The 24,253-nt window shown below is 36.3% G+C and overlaps 1 protein-coding gene across 13 annotated transcripts in view; it reads left to right on the forward strand.

Moving 5' to 3' along the window:
- Positions 1-24,253, forward strand: part of LOC115850539 (metabotropic glutamate receptor 7-like) — a 282,573-nt gene that overhangs the window by 30,680 nt on the left and 227,640 nt on the right. For 2 of the 13 annotated variants that reach the window (XR_009562731.2, XR_009562730.2), the window contains exons 6-7: positions 16,063-16,728; positions 17,246-17,981. The exons of 2 other annotated variants lie outside the window; for them this stretch is intronic. The gene's annotated coding sequence lies outside the window, so the exon portion shown is untranslated. 9 more of the 13 variants (XR_009562738.2, XR_009562739.2, XR_009562737.2 and 6 more) reach the window with 9 other exon arrangements.

Genomic DNA, 24,253 nt, shown 5'->3' on the forward strand with positions numbered 1-24,253 from the left:
CTCTACTTTTCTATTTGTTGGACGTTCTCTTAGACGTCTACATTTTTGTCTAGTTAGTACTTTTCTAGATTTTTATACAATTGATAAGAACTCTTTAATCTTATGAATTCTTTATATTTTCTCTTTGGAGACGAGATTTATAGGGATTTCCTTGGGCTTAAACTAGAAAGAAAAATGAATTTGCATATGAAATGTTGAAGGCTTTGTTACAAAGTGGATTAACATTATATGTGTGTTTGAAATAAACTACTTCAACCAGAGCACCTAGCTGTTAACCTCCAGATTAATATCTATCATAAAATATGTGCATGCTTCCAACACATGGCATTGCCTCCTATTACTGCATGTCCAGGAGAAATGGTTTTGTCTTGTAGCAAAAGGCATTAGCTCTTTGCACAGATTTTTTTTTTTTTTTTTTTACTGACAGGTATCCAAAAATCAAGCTGAACCCTTGTATGTGAGGACAGAAAAGGACAATTTTTAGACAGGTCTAATATCCAGTTGTACCTTTCAGTCACTTAGAGAGAAGGCTTAGACCCCTGAAGCCCAAAGTCACAGGGTTTTTAGGATTATGGTGGTATATACCTCCAGTTTATAGGAAAAAAATGCATTGTAGAAAATCCAAGTTAAATTAGGACTAAAATCCAAGTTAAATCTAGAACTAAAGTTTTACTGCCCCAAATACGTGTAAACTCTAGGTTACTGCTCTGTTGTCCATTTCATCAGTTGCAGATTATTCAAGTTAGTCTTTCAATACTAACAAGAACATAAAAATGCATTATGTCTAAAAGCAGAACATGATTGCCAAGCCAGATCTGCGCATTACCTGAGAGTTTGGGGGGCCACCCAAGCGGCATCTACTTGTTTGCTACTGACCTTCAGTTAGACTTGCTCAAGAATTGTTACAATGTAATAACATACACCCTTATGTACTCTTGAGTTTATTGAAAACACACAGCAAATGTGCACACACACACACATACACACCAGCACACCAGCACGCACCTACTCTAGAGCCTAGAATTTTAAGAGTCAGAACTTTTTATTTGCTTCTGGATTAAGACAGAGCCTGTATTTCCTCAGCATGCTAATTAGAAACTCTATAAACAATTCAAAACCAGCTTCTTAAAATTCTGTTTTACAAAAATTGATGTTAAATATTGTCCTCAGAGAGTTCTACTCTGACTTTTCAAATTGTTTTTTTCTCCCTTCATGGAATAAACAGTTAGGGTTTCTTTTTGTTTGTTTTTTATCTCTCATTGTAAAAAATTCTATCTTAAAAGCTGATTTATTATTTCTTCCTTAGCATGGATGACATGGGAACAAAGATGATATTTCATCAGTCTTGTTTTTATTTAAGTTGAAAGGTTATATATTTCTACTATCTACTGCAATACTGCTAAATATTTTTATAGTGCTTGTTAAACTTATGACATTATTTTTTTAGTTTGTATTTAAGGCATTTACTCAAAAGGGACCATATGCCTCAGTTCATGTCACTCTATCATCAGTGTGTATGGTCACTCTATTTTCTAATACTTTTAAGGTTGGTTTGGCCCCGACATCCCTCTGCCAGATTTATTTCCTTTATTTTCCCCTATATAGCACCATTTGGGCCATTTAATATGTAATTTCCCAACTCACCTTTCATAGTTATTTTAAACATATGTATATATTTGAAATACGGAATTGTTTTGTATTTTCTAATTTTTGCAAAAGTAGTATCGACTAAAAATCACATCCTATTCTTTTATTTTTTCTACACAAAATTATTGTTTTGTGTAGAAAAATAAACATTTATAATAAATATATATATAATATATAATATATATAATATATAATATATATATTATATATAATATATATAATATATAATATAATATATAATATTTATATTATATATATTATATATAATGTATATTTTATATTATATATTATATATTATATATTATAATATATAATATATATAATATAATATATAAATATAAATAAATATATATAAATATATATTTATATATAATCATAAATATAGTTTATATATTATATAATATATAGTATATATAATATATATAATATATATAATATATAATATATAATAATATATATTGTATATATATTATATATATAAACTATATATATAGTTTATATAAACTATATATATTTATATAAATATTTATAATAAATATATAAATAAATAATTTTTTTCTACACAAAATTATTGTTTTAAAATTAATGTTGCTCCATAGAAATTATTGCTTCTGGCCACTGTCTAATATTCCACTATGTTAATACCATGTTTTGCTTATCCATTACCCTGGTGATACATACTTAGGCTATTTTCAACACTTTATGTCCACCATAAAGCATTAATACACTCTTTCCACATGTCCCCTTGAGTAACAGTGCAGAGTAACAGTGCAGCTGTGGAATGGCTGAGGTAGAAGTCATATATATGTCTTATTTCACAGATTCCTCCCCAGAATAGCTGTACCATTTTCCTCTCACCAGCAATACTTGGAATTTCTCTCTTGCCATATCCTTTGTCACCACATGCTGTTAATCTGCATTTTTTAAAATTAATCAATTTATGTATATTTGGCTGCATTGGGTCTTCGTTGCTACACTCAGGCTCTCTCTAGTTGCAGCGAGCGGGGTCTACTCTTCGTTGCGGTGCGCAGGCTTCTCATTGCAGTGGCTTCTCTTGTTGCGGAGCACAGGCTCTAGGCGCGCGGGCTCAGTAGCTGTGGCTCCCAGGCTCTAGAGCGCAGGCTCAGTAGTTGTGGTGCGCAGGCGTAGTTGCTCCACAGCATAATTTGCATTTGAACTTCTGGAAATTCGGCATCTGTGGATTCATATGAAGTAAGATGTTTTAATTCTGCATTGCTCTGATTCTAGAAAAGTTAGGTCTTCATATACTTTCTTGCTATTCATGTTTTTCATTCTATGAATTGCCTATCATGACCTTTGCTCATTTTTCTATTGAGTATTGTGTGTCTTTAGAGATGTAGAAGTTTTTGTATTCAGATGTTGAGTCCTTTGTTGGGTTTTAGATAATGTACATGTCTTCTACCCATCAACTGTTTTTCAGTCTGACTTTGGTATCCTTTATTGTACATAAAATTCTAATTTTTTATTAAAGTATAATTGACTTACAGTATTATGTTAATTTCATGTGTACAACATGGTGATTCAATATTTTTATAGATTATGCTCCATTGAAAGTTACTATAAAATATTGGCTATATTCCCCATGCCCTACAATATATCCTTGTATCTCGTTTATTTTATACATAGTTATATGCACTTCCTAATTACCAGTCTGTATCTTGCCCCTCTCGCTTCCCTCTCCCCACTGGTAACCACTAGATTGTTTTCTATATCTGTGAATCTGTTTCTGTTTTGTTGTATTCATTCATTTGTCTTATCTTTTAGATTCTACTTGTAAGTGATATCATTACAGTATTTGTCTTTGTCTGACTTATTTCACTAAGCATAATACCCTCCAGGTCCATCTATGTTGTTGCAAATGGCAAAATTTAACATTTTTTATGGCTGAGCAGTGTTCCATTGTGTACATATGGCACGTATTCTTTATTCATTCATCTGTTGATGGACACTTAGGTTGCTTCCATATCTTGGCTATTGTAAACAATGCTGTTATAAACACTGGATGTGGGTGCATGCATCTTTTCAAATCAGTGTTTCTGTTTTCTTCAGATATATACCCAGGAGTGGAATTACTGGATTATCTGGTTGCTCTGTTTTGTTTTTGTTTTTATTAACATCTTTATTGGAGTATAGTTGCTTTACAATGGTGTGTTAGTTTCTGCTTTATAACAAAGTGAGTCAGCTATACATATACATATGTCCCCATATCTTCTTCCTCTTGTGTCTGCCTCCCACCCTCCCTATCCCACCCCTCTAGTGGCTACATCAGTTAACATTCCCACCAACAGAGTACCAGGGTTCCCTTTTCTCCACATCCTCGCCAAGGCTTGTTAGTTTTGTTCTTTTTTATGATAGCCATTCTGACATGTGTGAGGTGATCTGTCATTGTTGTTTTGATTTGCATTTCCCTGATGGCTAGTGATGTTGAGCATCTTTTCATGTGCCTGTTGGCCATCTGTATGTTTTCTTTGGAAAAATGTCTATTCAGCTCTTCTGCCCATATTTTAAATCAGATTTTTTATATTACTAAATTTATAATTTTAATATAGTTAAATTCATCACTTTTGCTTCATACAATGTATGCTTCTTTATTTTTCAAAGATCTATTTCATCTCTTACCCTGAAATCACAAATATATTACCTTGCAATTTCTTTTATTCTCTCTAGATTTTATTTTTCACATTTAGATCTTAAAACTATTGTATTTTAGTTTTGTACATTAGGTGGAATTATATAACATAATGGTTAATAGAATGATTTCTGTGGGGTTTAAGTTCCAGCTCCACCATGTACTTCTTAAGCTAGTCATTTTATCTCTCATACTTCAGTTTTTCTACCTGTAACATGAGGATAATAGTTTATGCCTTGTGGATTTTTTTTATGAAGATTAGGTGAGCTATATAGGACTGGGTACAACATAAGTGATATCACTAGGTTAAGATCCAGTCTCATATCTCTTTTGAAAATGAGACTGTTTCCCCAAAAGCTGTAATTCAACTTCCTCCATTGGACTATGATTCCATCTCTTTCATGTGCCAACTTCCTATCTGTATATAGCTGTATTTCTAGGCCACCTGTTTGATTTGTTTTCTTGTTTGCCGTTTCTTCCAAGGGCATCACACAGTTCTTATCTATCATGACTTCCCAATATATCTTAATGTATAGGGCACATTCTCCATTTTGAGTTTATTTTTCAAATCTACCTTAGCTGTATGGAGAACTTTATTCTTCCAGATACATTTTATTTTATTTTATTTTATTTTAATGTTTTTATAGGAGATAGAGCAATCTGCTCTCTTTTTTTTCTTTTTTTCTTTTTGGCTGTATTGGGTCTTCATTGCTACGTGTGAGCTTTGTCTAGTTGCAGCGAGCGGTGCGGCAGGAGGCTACTCTTTGTTGTGGTGCACAGGCTTCTCATTGCAGTGGCTTCCTTTGTTGCGGAGCACAGGCTCCAGTCTCGTGGGCTTCAGTAGTTGTGGCTCGTGGGCTCTAGAGTGCAGGCTCAGCAGTTGTGGTGCACCAGCTCAGTTGCTCCGTGGCATGTGGGATCTTCCTGGACCAGGGATTGAACCCATGTTCCCTCCATTGGCAGGCGGATTCTCAACCACTGCGCCACCAGGGAAGTCCACCAGAGACATTTTAGAATCACTTTTTTATGCTGTCCCTCAAAAAAAAAAAGAGCTTGGCCTTTTATTACAGTTGCATTTAATTTTATAGATTAATATAAGGACATTTATATTATTATAGTAAGTCATCTCATCCATACCTGTGATATAAATTTCTTTTACTCATGTGTCCTCTAATAAAGTTTTCATTATGAAGATTTTCTGCATAGTTTATTAGGTGAAACCCCATACTCTCTAGGTTTTGTTACTATGGTAAATTCATCTTGTATTGTATCTAGATATTGATGCTATGGAGGAACACAATTGATTTTGGTGTATTAATTTTTTCCAGCCCCTATGTTGAGCTCTTCTCTTAGATTTAATAGCTTATTGATTTTCCTGTGTTTCAAATTAAATACATAATCAAGACAATCTATAAATATGACATTTTTATCTATATTCTTCTAAACCTTCTCTCTTTCTATTTCTCTCAATACACAGCTCCAAAAAGGTCAGTTCCAATAGACCAGTAATGTTAGAAATCTTTATCTCAATTCTCTCCTTAAAGGAAATGCTAATTTTTTAAAAAACTTAGTAGTATAATAATTTTTGTTGGTGTATACATGTGCCATGTATTATTGGTATATAGCCTTTATCAAGGAAAGATAGTTATTATTTGGATCTAGTTTTATAAAAGTTACCCCACCCAATAGATTTTGAACCTCATGGGATGCTTTTTATGTCCTCTATCTTAAAAGAATGATGATATGATTTTCTCCTTTTATTTAACTAATACAGTGAATCACATGAATTGATTGGCTGATACTGAACCAACCTTGCATTCTCAAGGATAAACCCACTTGACCAAATCGTATTATAGTATAGATTAGCTTTTGCTGTATTACAAACCACCTCAAAACTGAGTGGCTTAGGGAGATCAGCTTGGTGCTTTGTGACCACCTAGAGGGGTGGGATAGGGAGGGTGGGAGGGAGGGAGACACAAGAGGGAAGAGATATGGGAACATATGTATATGTATAACTGATTCACTTTGTTATAAAGCAGAAACTAACACACCATTGTAAAGAAATTATACTCCAATAAAGATATAAAAAACAAAACAACAACAAAAAAAACTTAGTGGCTTAAAATAGCAATTACTTGGCCATTTGGGACTGGATTCATCTGGGTAGTGTTTTACTTTTGGTTTTATCTGGGCTCCTTCATGCAGTTTTAGTCAACTGATGGATCAGCTGAGTGAGAGCTGGTCTGAGACAGCCTCACTCACAGGTTTGGTGGTTGGCTTGGACAGTGGGAGCACCTGGTCCCCTTGTCTTCAGAACCTAGTGGGCTAGTGCTCGACAACTGAGCCATCAAGCTCTTTTGCTATTGTCTCATCATGTGGGTTGAGTATGCCAAAGCCCAGTCCTGCTGAAGTGGTGACTTAGGAATGAGAGTGTCAGAAGGGGATTGTACCATAATTTTTGAAACATCCTATCACAATGTTTTTAATATACCTTAAAATTCTGTGGAATAATAGTGTATTTAGGTTTTTCACTTATATTTTTAATAAGGAAAATTTGATTGTGATATTTTTTATATTGCCCCTGTTTGGTATAATATTCTTCTTGCACCTCTAGCCCCATTATTCTAGCTTGGTGTACTTAAAATGTATTGAAGGGGATAGAAATGAGTATTGCATCTTAAATAAAATAGTCTTGGACAAGTGGTTCCCACTTATCACTGAGGTTGTTCAACAGGCTGCACTCTCACAGTGGACTATTGAACCCTTATGCACACCAAGCATTACATCTCACTTATACCTTACTAGCATTCTTGTGCTGGTTCCTTGATTTTAATTTAAAAAGTAATAAGTACTTGAAAAAATACAAAGTAAGAAGCAAAAACCCTCCATCACCCTAGTCTCTTTCCCTCACAGGGGAAGCAACTATAAAGTTAAGATGTCAATTTAAAAATATTTACAAGATGAAAATGATTCTTAAAAGTCCCTGGGGGCATTTAATCATTGAAGGGTATGCTGAAGAAGGTAAGTAACAGTTTGACCTCCAATCCAGAGTCTATTGGCAATAAGTGTAAACAGTGCTCTAACAACATGGCCTAATAGAACTATAGAACTAAAGAAAAAGCTAGGATTAGCATTACTGGGCCCAAATTCACATTGTTCCTAATGAAGAACCTTAAAATCATGAAATATTGACTGATCTCTAATTCTAAGTCATTCCAGAATGCTATTTTCTATGTCGAAGAGTGGAGTTTGAGAGAGAAATAAGAAGGAATAAAGTCCAATTTGGTTTTAAAGAATCATGGAGAAATGAAGATTATTTCTTTCATAATTTCCCTGTAGATAGAGCTCTTCTATGACTGACTGTTTCACTAAAGCAGGGAAATACAGGGTGTTATCCAGAAAATCATATCAGTTTACTTCAAGTCAGTCCTCTTCTGGGCAAACACATCTTTAACTTCATTTGTATTATATAGTATTTTAAATTATGAGTTGTTTTGTCTTCTCAGGTCAGTTTCTTCTAGCCACGTGGGTTTGTTCTCTATTTATTCCTTCCTCCTTCCCTCTCTTCCTTCTTCTCTCCTGTACTCCCTTTTTTATTAGTGAATTGGAAAGACGATTTCCTTATATATGCTAAACCCCAAAATATAATATAATATTATAAATATTATAATAATAGCAAAATATAATAATATAATAATAGCAAAACCCCAAAATATAACTAACATTTTATGAAGAAGACAATAACGAAAAAAATTATAGTGGAAAAATCTTAGGAAACTGGAAGGAATTTAGGGGTCTTTCTGTCTCGAAGTAGATTTGGAATGTGCATTTCAGGTTCTCTTTTTTAATGCAGGGTTGCTAGTTGAGCCTTTATTTTGTTTCCAGAAAAACAATCAGCTTACATATTTTTTTAACAAGGTTTTCTTCACCTTTGGAAATTAGTAATGATTAAAAAGAATATTATATAGTTAAGTGATGTCTAATTTTTTTCCTCATGAGTTCACCGTACTTCAGGTTATAGCCCTGATCTGTTTAATCCTCCAAGAATCCTGAGAGGGAGCAAAGGGGCAGATGTTCTTTCCTCATTTCACAGATGAGAAAACTGAGGTTCAAAGATTCAAAGTGAGGTTAAGTGCTTCTGCCAAGGTCATTCTCTGAGGTGAAGCTGGAGCCAGGAATAGCACCTCATCCTCTTGTTTTCTCTCATGTGATTCTCCATCCGCTGACCCACTTTGACTATAAAAACGCACTGTACCAGGCCTCACACAGTCCCTGAAACGTCCTTTTAGTAGGACACGATGGTAGTGACAAGATTGAACAGATATAAAGAATGCTGTTGAAAAGGACCTGTCTTTTTTGTTGACTCTATCCCATAAAATTCCACAGCCACACTGCATGAGAAACATGAGGCATCCATTAAGATCATGTTCCCATTAGTTCCCAAAATCTAGCTAGAACTAGATTTTGCAGAAATTGAAGACACATCTTGTTGCCTGACTGCTGAAAATGAGTGTCTCAGGAGTCAGAGAGGCATTGCTGCTCAACGAAGTCAAGAATGCCCTTTGCTAATTGTTTCTCCTCCATTTCTGAGGGAATTTAAATTCATGATCAGCACCATATGTTATACTTCAATACTATTCACCATCCATCTTGTACGTATTTGCAGGAAAGAATGTTGCCCAAGTCATTATATCCCGCCATGATTCACAGTCGTATGACCTTAGGTGGCAGCTCAGCAGGAGCTTACCGGTGCCTTAAATCATCCCTGTTGTGGACATACAAGAGCGTGACCTCCGACTTCCCAAGCTGTCTCTTCATGAAATGAAAATGGAACTGCAAGTTTAGGGGATAATTTTGAAAGTGTCTGGCTCTTGTAGTCATCTAATGACGTCCTCATTTCTAGCTGCTAAGCATGCTCTTTAATTGGTGGTCACTCAAAAATCAATGATAATATAACTGTCCAACTCTTTGGAGCTATTTTTCTCTCTGCTTTCTATCCTGCAAGTGCGCAATAAAAGAAACCACCCATTCAGCCATTATCTTGTGTCACTTACTATTCAGAGATCAGTCTTCCTTTATGTGCTCCTTCAGGAAAGACCTGGGTTGTATTTTTCACTTGCCTTTCAGGCAGAGAGTAGAGTCCTTGGCACAGATTAAGTCCTCAAAAATGTTAGATGGGTGGATGGGTGGGCAGTGGATTGCAGCACATGAGCAACTACAGTAGCGTTGTGATACATGACAAGGAAATGACCTCAGTTGGGGAAATAAATGCCTAGCACATATGCCACCACTTTTCCCTTCCATCTTCATTACAGTCCTTACTAATCTATTATGACATTTTTTCCCATTGGGTCTAGACGTGACCTCAGGATCCTTGTAGAATATAAACAGTCCTGTGCAATGTAAACCTTGTATAATGTAAACAATGCTTTACTGTTTGATTTGAATTGGGACACGAGAAGAATCCTATTTTCCGTCCATAACATAGACGTTGGGAATAATAGCTAATGCTTATGTAAACATATAGATTCATAGGATAGAAAAAATAATTTTTAAGAAATGACCTAGTACAGACTCAGGGGGAAAATATATGTTACCTTGATTATAGAAATTTGGTTCAGCCACTCAGCTTCAACCTTCAAAAATCATGTCACTTTTTATTTTAAACCAACATATGAATCCAAGGTATAGCAAAATAAACCATAAACCTTGCAGAACAGGGCCCTTCTAGATACGCTCTCGTTAGGACCTGATCCTCCATGGTTGTATCTACACAGAGGGGTAATGCCAGGTCCCCTACTGGGAAGTTGAATTGGAGGAAGAGATAGACATAGAGGTACTATGGATAATTCTAGACTGACATGGTCATCAGGAAGTCCTATGAAAAATAATTTCTGGTGAGTATAGAGTAAATCAGCAATGAGAAATGGAGAGGATTGGAATTAAGTAGACTCATCACTAGTCCGTGGTTATTACCAGTGTACCAGTTTAGCAATGAATTACTCAAGGTAATTGATGCTAGGTAGTCTAACAAACACTCCTGAAAGCCAAGTGTCTTAACTTAATAAATGTTTATTTCTCTTGTCAGAGACCAGTGTGAATTAGGTGGTTCATTCTTAGCAGATTATTTTCAAGTAGTGAATCAGGAACCCATGCCCCCTCCACCTTGAGGTGTTGTCTTAAATGCATGACTACCTAAACTACAGCAGAAGGGAACATGGGCAATCATGCATAATATCTCCTGGCCAGGCCTGAAAGTGGTAGACCCATACCCTTTCAACAAGAATGCAAAAACTTAACCTCTGCCTGGCTCCAAGGGAGGTTAGAAAAGGTCATTGTTCTGTGTGTCCAGGAAGAGGAGAATGGAATGCATCTCACTGTCTCATCCATAGCTGAAGGCACGTAATCTGCGACAGAGAGCAATGTTTGCAGATGGTGATACATGAAGATTGAGGAAGATTGATTTCTCAATCATTGAGGAGTACTGTTCCATCTAACTGAGTTCTGAATGGTAATAAAGTCATCCACTGAAAACTTACCAATCTAGTTTGTGTGCAAGATATTATGAATTATAGTCTTACCGTTAATTTAGCAGACCCACAAATATTTACATCTACCAAGCACCGTGCTGGCAACTGCAGCTTACCAGTACTTCCTTCCTGGGCCCTGGATAATTTCCAGTAGTTGGTATCAGAATCTAAGCTATCCACTTGATGTGGACACTAGTCCCCTTGTAGCCTTCTCACAGGAGCCTTTAACCATTCGTGGCCAAAAACAAAGGAAATGGGCAAGAGTTACTGCTCTGCTTATCAGAAAGTGTCTCCTAAAGTCTTGTCTCCTAAATCATTTTCCTGGCCCCTTTATAGTAATTCTTTCTTTATTCACATTTCTTGGCCTACTGAACACTATAATCAAATCCTCCCTCAATTTTCTTTTTTCTGAAGTATATAAAACTACATTTTCTTCAGCCTTTTTTTAAACAAATGATAATTATCTTGTTTATTTATATTTGGAAAATCTAATGAGATCACATATTTAAAAATCACACACTATCAAAAGATAAATAGTAGTAGTAATTCCTTCTGGAATATTTTTGCCCCTCATCCAACCAACGTTAGGTCCCTTACCCCCTTTCTTAGCAACTGTTATTAATTTCTTATGTGTCTATCAGAAGTTTTTTGTGGCAGAGGTACATGTGTATGTTTCAGAGGTTACTGTTGTCATGAATTCACAGAAGCCAGAGCCTGGAAAGCATTAAGTGGTCCTGAGCACCATTTCCAATGAGAGAGCGTAGCAGTGCTCAAACGGCTGGGTGTCCTATGATTCAACTCAATTCTGGCACTATCTACCTGTAGATAGCATCAGATCTCACATGTGAAGGAAGGGCTCAGTCCAGCAGGAATGCACACACACACTTCAGGTGCCAGTCACCAAGTATATGTTGTCACCTGTGCTTCTGACCCTTGTACCACAGATCAGAGGTTCCAACGACCCCCTTCTTAGCTTTAATTAATTTGCCCAAGTGACTCATAGAACTCACAGAAATATTCTATTAACTAGATTAACCGGTGTATTATAAAATGATAAAACTCAGCAACAGCCAGATAGAAAACATGTATAGGACGAGGTATGGGGAGAAAGCATGGAGCCCACTCTCCCTAAATCTCCATGTGCTCACCAACTGGGAAGCTCCCTGAACCCTGTCCTTGGGGGTTTATGGAGGCTTCAGTACACAGGCGTGTCTGAATAACTCATTGGCCATGGGCAATTGAGCTCAGTCTTGAGTGGCTCTTCCCTGCCCTGAGGTCAGGGGGGTGGGACCGAAAGTTCCAACCTCTAATCACAAGGTTGGCTCCACAGGCTGCCTGCTCCCATCCTTAGGTGCTTTCTAAAGATCACCTTGTTAACATAACAAAAGACACCATTATCATCTCATCACTTAGGAAATCCCAAGGGTTTTAGAAACTCTGTGGCAGAAACTGGGACGGAGACCAAACATATAATTCTTATTACTCCTAAAGCACAGTTATCTAGGTAAATGTTTGTATCACCCCAAACAGGCAGTAGTCACCAGGGAAAATAAGTTAATTGCCAGTCTTTTCTATTAATTTTTAAAAATCAGATTTAAGAAGAGAATTTTTTTAATGGACAGTGAAAATGTCTCTTACTTTAGCTCTTGCCTTTTTCTACTTATTATTTTTTCAATTTTTAGTTTAGTTTTGAAAAGTGTCTTTAAGTTATTTTAAGGTTAGAACCGAACCTTCCAGGGTTAAAAAAATATTGCGTCTCTTGAAAGAGATTATTTTAGACTTAGTGAAATGGATTTGATGCTAGAGAACATGTGACATCATACATTTGACCTTTTTGAAATGATTTACATTATATCAGCTACATTTTAAGTCCAGCAACTGTAACCAAAAAAAAGAAAAAAAAAACCCTACTAATTAAGGCAACTTTGCAGATTGATGGCATTAGATTATCAATTAAGATCTCAGTTTTAAACCAGATTTTTCCTCTAAATAGTGATCCAAAGAACACTAGTTTTACGGTCATTCTAATTAGTCAGACAGCCTTCTGATTGTTTAGTGCCTTCACTTGAAGTTTGTTAAATATTTTGAATATCACCTATGCTCCCATGGGACATTAGTGAATGTGAAGTCAACAAAAAAGAAAAAAAAGTAAGAAAAAGGATTTTGTAGTAAAATAAACTTGAGAAATCCTGGGTTCAGGAAATTTAAACATGTTTCGTGACTGGAGGACTTTTGAGATGTGGAATGAGCTATAATGTGCTCTGTGAATTTCACTGTTAAGTAGAGTTTGGTCTGAAGTGTTTTTAAACTTTATTTGGCTCTACAACCCTTTGTCAGTGGAACATTTTAAAGGACTCTTTGTTTCTAGCAACTTTGGAAAATGCTGTTCTGGTCTCAGTTAAGCCCTTGAAATCTTAGCATTTGGAAGGAGATCCACACACAAGCTCATCCAATTTCTGGTACAGAAATCTACCATGTATCCATGCTATAGGCTCACTAGCTGTGGATGAGTATTTTGATAACAAAATGCTCACTACCCATAAATCAGCTGATTCTATAGTCAGAATGCTGGTCTGTTAGGAGGTTTTAACTTTTTAAGTGCCTTTTACTCTTAGAAAATTTTAAGTTTTAAAATTTTGTCTATTGGACCTAGATCTGATCTCTGGATTAAGATAAGTCCTACTCAAGTAAAAGAATCCTTATTTTTCAAGGATGATTTGTACATGAAAAAAAAAATCCATATGCTTAAAATCATCTGTAAATAGTGACTGAAGAGTAGTTGAAAATGCATTTGAAAATAATTTTCATTTGTCAAAATATGTTATGATATAAACGAATCCAGTATATTTTCTCTTATAGCCAGTAAAATTTAGGTTAAATTTTAATTAAGCACAAGTGCTACAATTAAAAAAAAGAATTACATTTTGTTTTGAGTGATTATTTCAGCAAAACTGGTTTATGGGACAGTAAACTGTCCTTCACTGCATGTTCAATGTTAGCAGCTCAAACAGGCTAATTCTGGTAAAAATTCAACAGTTTTCCAAGGCCTTCTCTTAATTATTTGATACTCAATTGTTTTTTCTTTTACTTCTATTGTATCTCTTTTTTAAATTGTTAACTACACATCCTCATTTATCAATGGCTTTGTATGTTTAACCCAGCAGATCTCTGGTATTATTTACAATGGCTTCATGATATTATATCTTTAAAATTCAGAATTTCACTTTAAAGTTGATTTGAATTTTATTTCTATTATACGGTATTATGTTTATGTTATGAATCCATCAGTGAGTAATTTTCTGAAACAGGATGAGCAGTTTGCTGATGTAGAAGGGCTGGAATCTATAGACCCCTTAAAATTAGGATGTAGATAACGAATAGTTGGATGACAAGAAACCCTGTTATATGAAAACAGGAATAATGAGTGTTCCAAATCTTATCTTTTCTGTTCTTACTTTTCTCCAAAGGTTAGCTCTAGAGTCCTTAATTCTCCGTTCAGTATTAAATTATTGACTATTTTGCCACAACTACTGAGCCTGCAGTCTAGAGCCTGCGAGTCACAACTACTGAAGCCTGTGTGCCACAACTACTGAACTCCATGCACCTAGAGCCCGTACTCTGCAACAAGAGAAGCCACCACAATGAGAAGCCTGCACAGCGCATAGAAGAGTAGCCCCCGCTCACCGCAACTACAGAAAGCCCGCGTGTAGCAATGAAGACCCAACACAGCCAAAAATAAAATAAATACATTTATTTTTTAAAAAGTGGATGTATTTAAAAAAATCCAAAAAGGTCCTACTGTATAGCACAGGGAACTATATTCAATATCCTGTGGTAAGCCGTAATGGAAAAGAATGTGAAAAAGAATGTATATAAATGTATAACTGAGTCACTTTTCTGTGCAGCAGTAATTAACACAACACTGTAATTCTACTATACGTCAATAAAAAATAAATTTTAAAAAACTGCCATAAAAATCACCACAGAAGGGGGACTTCCCTAGTGGTCCAGTGGTTATGACTTCGCCTTCCAATGGAGGGGGTGAGGGTTCGATCCCTGGATGGGGAGCTAAGATCCCACATGCCTTGCGGCCAAAAAACCAAAACATAAAACAGAAGCAATAAATACTGTAACAAATTCCGTAAAGACTTTAAAAATAGTCGACATCAAAAAAAATCTTTAAAAAAATCACATAAATCAGAAACAAATGAAACATAATAAAGTCCATACATTAAAAATAAAGAGCATGGGTTCTGGTCACATCCCAGCTTCTCACTCACTTACAGCTGTGTAATTCTGGGCAACTCACATAATGTCTCCTCATCTATAAATGGGGATGGTAATAGTTCCCTACCTCATAGTGTTGCCGTAATCCATAAACACGGTTAAGTGCCTTGGTAAATTGTTTGATGCTCTCTGGTTATTGTGAATTAAAATATGTCAATGGCTTCTGGCCATACGATTTATAATAGTTTGACAGTTAACCAAATGGTAAAACTGTTCTATTTATTATTCCCATCTCTTTTTTACCCCTTACCCTGTTTTGTTGTTTATGTTTTCTCCCACCACAGAGTGTTAGTTCAGGAGAGTAAAAGCTTTATTTTGTTCACTGCTGAAAGCAATAGCACCCAGAAAAGTACTGTACATATGAAGCCCTCAGTAAACACTAGCTGAATGAATGGTGCAAACTGTCACAAGGAAAAATACACCAAAACTTCCATTATAATAAAAAAGTATAGATAAATCTTTCTCTAATGGCTTCCAGTCAAGTACTTTAAAACACCATATACTATAATAAAAACATAAGTAATTTATTAAAATTTGAAGGCAAAAACATAATTTTAAAAGATTTTAAAAGATTTAGACCTATATTAGGCGTGATGGAATATGGATGCTTTCTGGAAATTCACAATCAGATCCAAGAGTATCACTTTCAGAATGTTCTAGTAGACTGAGTTTACTTTTAGTTGTCTTTGAAGAAACAGTCTCTATTGTACTCTTTCTTAACAGAAATGTGTTTTTTTGAAGACTCACTTCTAATTGGTTCATTAAGCAAAGAATTATTTTGCCCAATTCCTTTGCTTTTCTGCTTTACAGGTGAGTCAGAGCAGGAATGCAGGTCCTTCCCAGGTTGTTTCTTAGCAGAGTAGTTTTTGGTATATTATGCTCTGGTCATTTTCTCTGAAGAAGACCTGCTATTTCTAGGTAATTCCTCTTCTTTTCTTTGACTTCCAGTTCCAGAAATGACGTCTGCTGAAGGAGAACATGTTCTAGCAATGAAATCTTCAAAAGACTCCTGCCGCTGCTCTGTGACTGCGACCCCCAGGTTGTCTTTGGAAGTTTCTAAGGCCTCCTGAGTAGAGACTGGAACATGGAAGGAGTCGAGAGGCAAAGGAATCCCAGCATCACCTGTAATTTTCTGAAACTGGAGGGAAAGACAAAAGACAAGACAAAAATTCAGTGATGAACAAAGCCAACCATTAAAAAGTAGAGTTCAAAACTTCAGTGTTACTCTGTGATCTTATTATTAACACAGTCAATTGATTCTTCAGAAGATTTCAGAGCCACTTTTTCTCTAATTATATCCTGCCAAGTGATTCTCAGCTTAACCTAGCTATATCCAAGGCTGTGTCCGCTACATTTTCAGACTTTGGTGACTGGGGTAGTTATTACCCATTTCCTTTCCCTCACTAAAAATAAAACCCTACTCTGTAAGAAAATTAATTTCTTTGCTATCCTCCAGGCTCATGTAAACAGTATATAATATAGTTTGTGACCAGACTGTGTTCTCAAGCTGTCAGTTCCCAAGACCAGTCTGAGATTGGCTGAGCTGGGCGAAGGGGGCTCCAAGTGAGGCTGGAGGAAAAGCTGACAGGTTTCCCCTCCCATTCCCATGACCAGGTGAGTCACTATAATACCTTACGTATCAGCTATGTCAAGATTACTTATTTTAAAAATTAGTACGTGTACCTCCATTAGTGTTCCTTCATTATTAAGCTGACTGCATACAAATAGAAACCTAGATAAAATATGAATAGAACAGGCATTTATACAATTTAAAATTTGGAATATTTTCTGTAATGTTTTCTTTCTTCATTAAGGAGAGTTTGCTTTAACTCATACATTTTCTAAAGAACTTCCAGTTTTCTTATGTACAACAATACAGTATCATGAAACGGGCCCACATTTACTAATCTCAGATTTGGAAAGGACTCCAGAATCTTCTAGCTCCCGAGCATGTGAACTATTAGAGACTGACCATTATTATTTTCTCTCTGACTTGGTCATTTCCTTTTTGCTAATCACTCTTAGAATCCTTAAGTGCTGTCCTCTCCACTTACTTGGAGATTTTGCGTTGGTCCTGGGGCACTCTGCTTTGATTCTGATTTTTCTTCTTCAAGTGCCTTTTTTTCTTTAGGTGGACTACTAACAGTAGAATTCATCTGGGGACGACCTAGTAAATGAAAATCTGACTGATCTATACCAGCCATTGTGGCTAGCTGCCCAAGCCTGGACCAGAGGAGGAAAAGAGAAAAGACAAAGGTTATTATAATCACAGAAGAGCAGTTTAGATTTCCCCAGACCTACAATCATGAAATACTTATAAAATCTTAAAAGCCAACATCCTACTCCAGACTATAAGCCTCTCTCTCCCTCAAATTCTCAGCCCTTTCCAGATTCATCCTCTAGGAAACATCCCACTGTCTCACTAGCAGCTTCAACATGTACCACGCACCCCGTTCACTGCCAGTCACACCTCCATTCCCACACTTCTTTACCACCTTTCCTCCAGTTTCCAAGAATGTGTTTGTTCCTTCCTTCCCAACACCAACTCATTCACTGACAAAACACCACTCCATCAACTATCAATCTCCACTTCCCTCTTTCAGCAAAATTGCTCACGGTTGAGAACCACTGACCTATATCTTCCCTGCAGATTAATAATAATTTTTATGTCTAAGACAAAAATAACTTTAATTCAAACTTATCAAACAAGCAAAGTAAATGAAAGATAGGAAAATTCTTACCCATTCCCGAATATTTTCAATGAAAGCTGCCTTCAATTTAGTCTTTACAAAAAACTGTACCTACTAATTACTCTGTCTACAGGTTACTCGTTTATAATGGGCTCCCCACTCTACCAAAACAGGCTCCCCTATTTGCATTTCTTAAAAAATTTAATTCCTCATTTTAAAACGTCAACTATATTACCTATAATTACACTAAATTTGGCTAAATATGGCCACGTAAGTGATGAAAATTGCTCCAGTTCCTCAGCAAACTACCATTATAGTCGCAAAGAGAAGAACGCCATGAAGAGAAATGAACTAACCCAGCATCTTTAAGGAGATCCAAGAAAGCATGGAACTTCTGAAAAGAATTCTCAATGCTGCCCAAAACACCTTCATCATCCAGGATCATGCTTGTCAATGAGTGGACATGAAGGGCTTCAGACAAAGAGAAATTTACATTTCTTAACTGGGCATTTTCATGTTCCAGCTATAAAAGAAGACGGAAAATGTCTGCATGATTTTTTCTCATTGTCATCAAAAGTAGTCTTGTCTAGTTTCAAGTAACAAAACTAAAACTCTCAAAATGTAATTAATCTGTAATTAACCTAACTCTCCACCAGTAAAGACAGAGACTATATCACATAATAACAAAAACCCCAGGCACCCAACAAAGTTTCCTATATAACGCTTAGGTGGTATATAAATAAACCAAAGTTATTTTATTAATGATCTTTCACAAAAGATCACATTTCTAACTGGTTAAATTCATAATGGAGCCTCATTCCACATTAGAAAATTACCTGCTTTAAGTTTCCCTTAAATTAGAAAGTGAATTATAGAATCTGATCTGAACAAAACATATTACAACTCTGCTGAATGTTAAGAATTAACTTTAGTGAGCAAAATATCTAATGCTTACGTTTAAAAGTCCTAAATTATACCCAACCCAATTTATTAAATGTACGATCACCAATGTTTTCTTTGGCTCCTTCAAAATATTCACTCCCATGCACTCTTCCCCTTCTGCTCATCACCTATGCACTTAAAACCCCCTATAAGCCCAACTCCAGTATTTCTCAGAAAGGCTGTTATGTTCATGATGCCCCTTTTGCCTTATATAAGCAGGTGCTCACCATTTATTGAATGAGTGTCCGCCAATCCAGTGGATGCACTTTGAAAAATTCCTGCCTACACTCAACCTCTGATAAAGTATATTTACATAGAACATTTTAGATTATGCCCTGCTTTCATGCACATTACCTAATGTAATTCTTATAGTATATATTTTTATCTTTCATTGCATTCTTAGAAGTTTTCCAATATCTTAAATTTATTTAAATGATTCACTTTCCTAATTCATTGCCAGGAGAGTCTCATCATGTCTTTTATGCTACTGTATATATAGTATATGCACAAAAAGTGCTTTCTTGAATCAAAGAATCATGAACAGAACATAAGCTAATGTCATAAAGCGCGCACACACACACACACACACACACACACACACACGAGATTTTCACATTTTTAAAAACATGCTTTCTGGAATATAGATCATATGATCACTAAATACCAGTAAATGCAAAAGTCCATATGATACAACCAATTTGCAACATATTACAGTTTTAAAGTTTACAAGCTATGTGTATATGGATTAAAATCAAATCAAAATAAAACCAAAACACTCCCAAAAGTATAAGAAATTGTTTACTTCATTGACTCATTTATCAGCCTTCAGTCTTATTACTCTTTCCTCCTTTAACTGCTTTAGGCACTCCTCCAGGTTTTCCTAAACAAACAGAGTAAATGTTATAACTAATTCGTAGTATAATATCCAAAAGCCTTTCCAGCTATTGGTCTCATCAGGATTTAGGGGCAGAGCCAGAAGTGAACTCAGATTTTAGTCTGCTACTGGTAATATCATACCATGCTAGTGAAATGAATTATCAAAATCTATCAAATTAGCATAGTAAAGATTTATTTAAATTCCACTTTTTCCAACATAAATTTGTGGCAGCCCATCATAAAAGGCATATGCGTATAACATAGCAAGTCAGAAATAAGAAGACCAAGAAAGAAAAATTCTATTTTTATTTGTGGGTCTCTTTATAGCAGGAAGTCCTATTAATGAACATGCTTAACATACCTGAATTGCATAACTGCAGATTCAAAAGCATGTTTTTAAAAAGTAATCACTTTTAAAGCAATTTACAGTCAAGCACTGTTCCTGGAGTTCCCTGGGTATCAAATAATCTAATCATCAAAACACTAAGAGGGGGCTTCCCTGCTGGCACAGTGGTTAAGAATCCGCCTGCCAGTGCAGGGGACACAGGTTCGAGCCCTAGGCTGGGAAGAACCCACATGCCGCGGAGCAACTAAGCCCGTGCGCCACGACTACTGAGCCTATGCTCTAGAACCCACGTGCCACAACTACTGAAGCCTGCGCGCTAGAGCCTGTGCTCCGCAATAAGGGAAGCCATCGCGCCGCAACGAAGAGTAGCCCCCGGCTTGACGCAACTGGAGAAAGCCTCTGAGCAGCAACGAAGACCCAACGCGGCCCAAAATAAATAAATAAAATAAATTTATAAAACAAAAAACCCTACGAGGAAAGAACGATCACTAACTCCATGTTATTTTACAGATGAGGGAAACAGAGGCAGAGAAGTAGAGTAAGTAGAGCAGCACAGCCAAGGTCACACCACTAAGTAGCAGAGCCACACCGTGGACTCAGGAAGCTGGGTGCCATTCCTGCTCACAGAGGCGGTAGTCTTCCCATTCACCAAGGTCACTGAAATAAAATGAACACTGATAAACTCTACTAGGAGTTTTAGGAACTAAGACACTTTGGTCCTTGAAGTGGGGACACTGCTTGCAATAGGCAGAATTCTAACAGAGCCCCTAAGACTCCTACTTACTGAAGTACACAAACCTTCCACTTATCCAATCAAACTCTAAATCTAGGTGCTGTAGTGAAGGGATTTTGCAGATGGAATTAAGGTTCAAAATCAGTTGATTTTTTTAAGATAGGGAGATTATTCTAGGTGGATATGGCCTACTCAGGCACCCCATGAAAAGGACCTGAACTCTTCCTGAATTGAAGTACAAAAGGGACAAGAGGGAGACTCTCCATTGCTGGCTCTGAAGAAGTCAAATGCTGCAGCAGGGAAGGCAAGCGAGAGGCCTCTAGGACCTGAGACTGTCCCCCGACTGACAGCCAGCAAGGAAATGGGGACCTCTGTCCTGCAACTGCAGAATCTGAATTATGCCAACAAGCCGAAGAAGCCTGGAGGCATTCTTTCCCAGAGCCTCTGGATGCTAACACAGCCTGACTGACATCTTGATTTCAGCTCTGTGACCCACACAAACTATGGTGAACATCCAACGTTTGGGGCTCAATGTCTTACACTTAAATTTCACGTGCTTTAACACTCTCAGGAGGGAACTCACATGTTCCCGTGTGTATCTGAGCAGGAAACCCGGTCACGCTGTGCCTGGACTTCTGACCTGCAGAACTGTGAGCTAGTCAAATAGGTACTGTTTTCAGTCAGTAAGAGTATAGTAAAAGAATTAATATTCTACTCAACCTCCAGGTTCGTGAACAAAATAAATGACTGTCATTGTTTTAGGCCACTGTTTCGGGGTGGTTTCTTATGCAGCGATAAACAATCAATACCTATACTTATGAAAACAGTACGGTATATTTATACCTTTTAACTGCTCTGAACAATCACTTAAAGAATGAGGAACTCTATTATATGCCATCATTGGGAGAGGAACTGGTATCACTTTCTGGAGAGTAGCTCTTGGTACCTAACAACAATCCTACATCAGGAGTTTACCCTAAGGAAATCAAAGATGTGGGCAAAGATTTATCTACCAACATGATGTCATAAGATTGTTTATAACCAAACCCTAGAAGAAAGCTAAGAGCCTCCAAATTGGGACTGGTTTAAACAAAAACAGCTCACCGTCTGAAGGAATGCGCTATGAAGCCACTAAGAAAAGAATGACAACAGGTGTCAACCAGAGTTAATGAATGGGCTTCAGGAGTTCTTCTACATTCATAATGTATCTGTGCGTTTTTCCTGGGAGACGGTGCATAAGCTTAATCAAATTCTCTGATGTAGAAGAGTATTTAGTGACATGGCAAAATATTTTTGATACTTCTTTAAGACAAAAGAGCAGATTAGGTGTGTGTACATGCAGAGGTGGCTTTTATTTCCTTCAATGAGTTGTTCATTGTTTTCAAAAATTTGCTCAACGAACATATATTTTTATATTCAGATCATGTTTAAAAAACTGACAGTCTAAGAACTTCAAATTCTTTAATGTTTCATTACTAAAGCCAGCCAAGTTTTCAATGGGGAAAAAGGGGAAAAAATTGCAAAATTCCTCTACTTTCAATATAATGGTTCAATAAATCTTCTAAAACCGATTTTAAAGAAATTCTAAACAAATAATCAAACAAACAAAAAAACCCTCACCACAGTCAGAGGAAAGTAGAGTAAAACATCCTGACTGGTTCTAAATAGCACATCAAAGTGCAATTACATGGAATAGTTTCTCCCTCTAATGGAGGGAATTAGTACACAGTATTAAATTTTTGTGAAAAACTGTGTCCTCTTACTACAAAGTATTCATAATTCATGTCCCTTACATGGAAATATGGAACCAAAAGTTAGAAAGTAAAATTGCTTGATATTCTATTACTTAAGTAAGACTAATGATAAGGCTTTGGAATAATTTTCCTTCCTGTCATCTGCTCTCCTTCCTCCCTTCTGTACACCGGCTAGGGTGATTTTTCTGGGACAAAGCTCCCATCGTATTGGATATCAAATTTTATGTTCACCTTTTCTCCATTTAACATTGAAATCAATCATTTCTCATATAATCAGGGGATTCATAACCTTGATTTTTTTGTGTGGGCTACAAAATATTCCACTGAGTGGGTTTACTGGTTAACCATTTTACACATTTAAATTCTTTCCAACTTTTCAATATTATCAGACAAAATAACCGTTTTTATGCATGAAGGCTTTTTTCCATATTGAGAATAACGTTCTTGCAATAAATCCATAAAAATGAGTTTCACGTCAAAGCAAATGAACATTTTTAAGGCTCTGAGATACCTATCTCCAAACTTCTTTCCAAAAGATGTCTGAGATTTTATACTGCCACCCATCAGCGATGTATCACTTGGTATATAACCTCTACTATAACTGTTGGCTTATTTCTTCACTTAGAGTGCAAGTCATCTGAAGATAGGGGGTGTATTTTATTAAGTGTTTATTCCCAGCACCTGTGCCTAGCACAACATAGACGGTCAATAAATAATTGCTTAATAAGGAACATCCCTGCCAATACAAGATGTACGTGCGTGAAAGACAGACTGTGTGCTTTTCTCTAACTGGACAGATGAAAACTTGTCATCTTCTTTAATGTGCAATTTTTTTGCTTATAATTAGTAATTAAATTTCTCTTTTAGATTGTATTGTAAAAATTCAGACTCTGAGGCAAATGGGCCTGGCACTACCCATTAGCTATATAACCTTGGACAAGTTCTATAACTCTAGGCCTCAACTTCCTCATCTATAAAATGGAGATAAGCTCCCACATCACAGAGCTCTTGTGAGGATTACATGAGTTAAAACACATATAAAATTAGAAGAGTGCTTGGTACACAGCATATGTTCAGTTAAGGCTGAATGAATGAACATGTGAACGCAAGCAGTAGTGAAGGGCTTAAAATGAAATAGTCTCATCCCACTCCCACATCCAGCAGTCAAGAAGCGACCGATTCTTTACTCAGGTTTTTAATTGTAAAATACGATAATGTGTACTGAGAAGTGCTCAGGACAAAACTGTCAATGTGACAAATAAAAAAAGAATACTTACATAACCACTACTCGAATCTGAAAGTATTGATACTTGTCAGCATCTCAAAACCGCCCCCCCATATCCTTTTCTCATCACAATCTCCTTTCCTCTTTCAGGTTGAACACCATCCTCACTTCTTGACAATCATTTCCTTTAACCTGCATGCATCCCTAACAAAAGAGTTTAGTTTTGTCAACATCTACCTTTATGTAGAGGATCATAGTATATGAAGTCTTTTCTATCTTATTTCTTTCTCTCAACATTGGTTTAAAAAATTCACCCACATTGCTGCCTGTAGCTCTAGTGCATTCAATTTTATTGCTGGATAGTTTTCCCACTGTACGAATACACAAAATTTATTTAATTTTTGACTCTTAATAGACATTTGGTTTGTTTTCAGTTTGTGCTAATGCAAATCATGGACAGGAATCCTGCTGTACTGGTTATTCTGATGCATTTACACAGGGCGGGGGTGAGGGCTGCTGGCTCACAGGCTATTTATATACCTTCAGTTGATGGAGAGTGCTAAATGCTTTCCA

Source organism: Globicephala melas, unplaced genomic scaffold (genome assembly GCF_963455315.2).
Source record: "Globicephala melas unplaced genomic scaffold, mGloMel1.2 SCAFFOLD_226, whole genome shotgun sequence".
Taxonomy (NCBI): Eukaryota; Metazoa; Chordata; class Mammalia; order Artiodactyla; family Delphinidae; genus Globicephala; species Globicephala melas.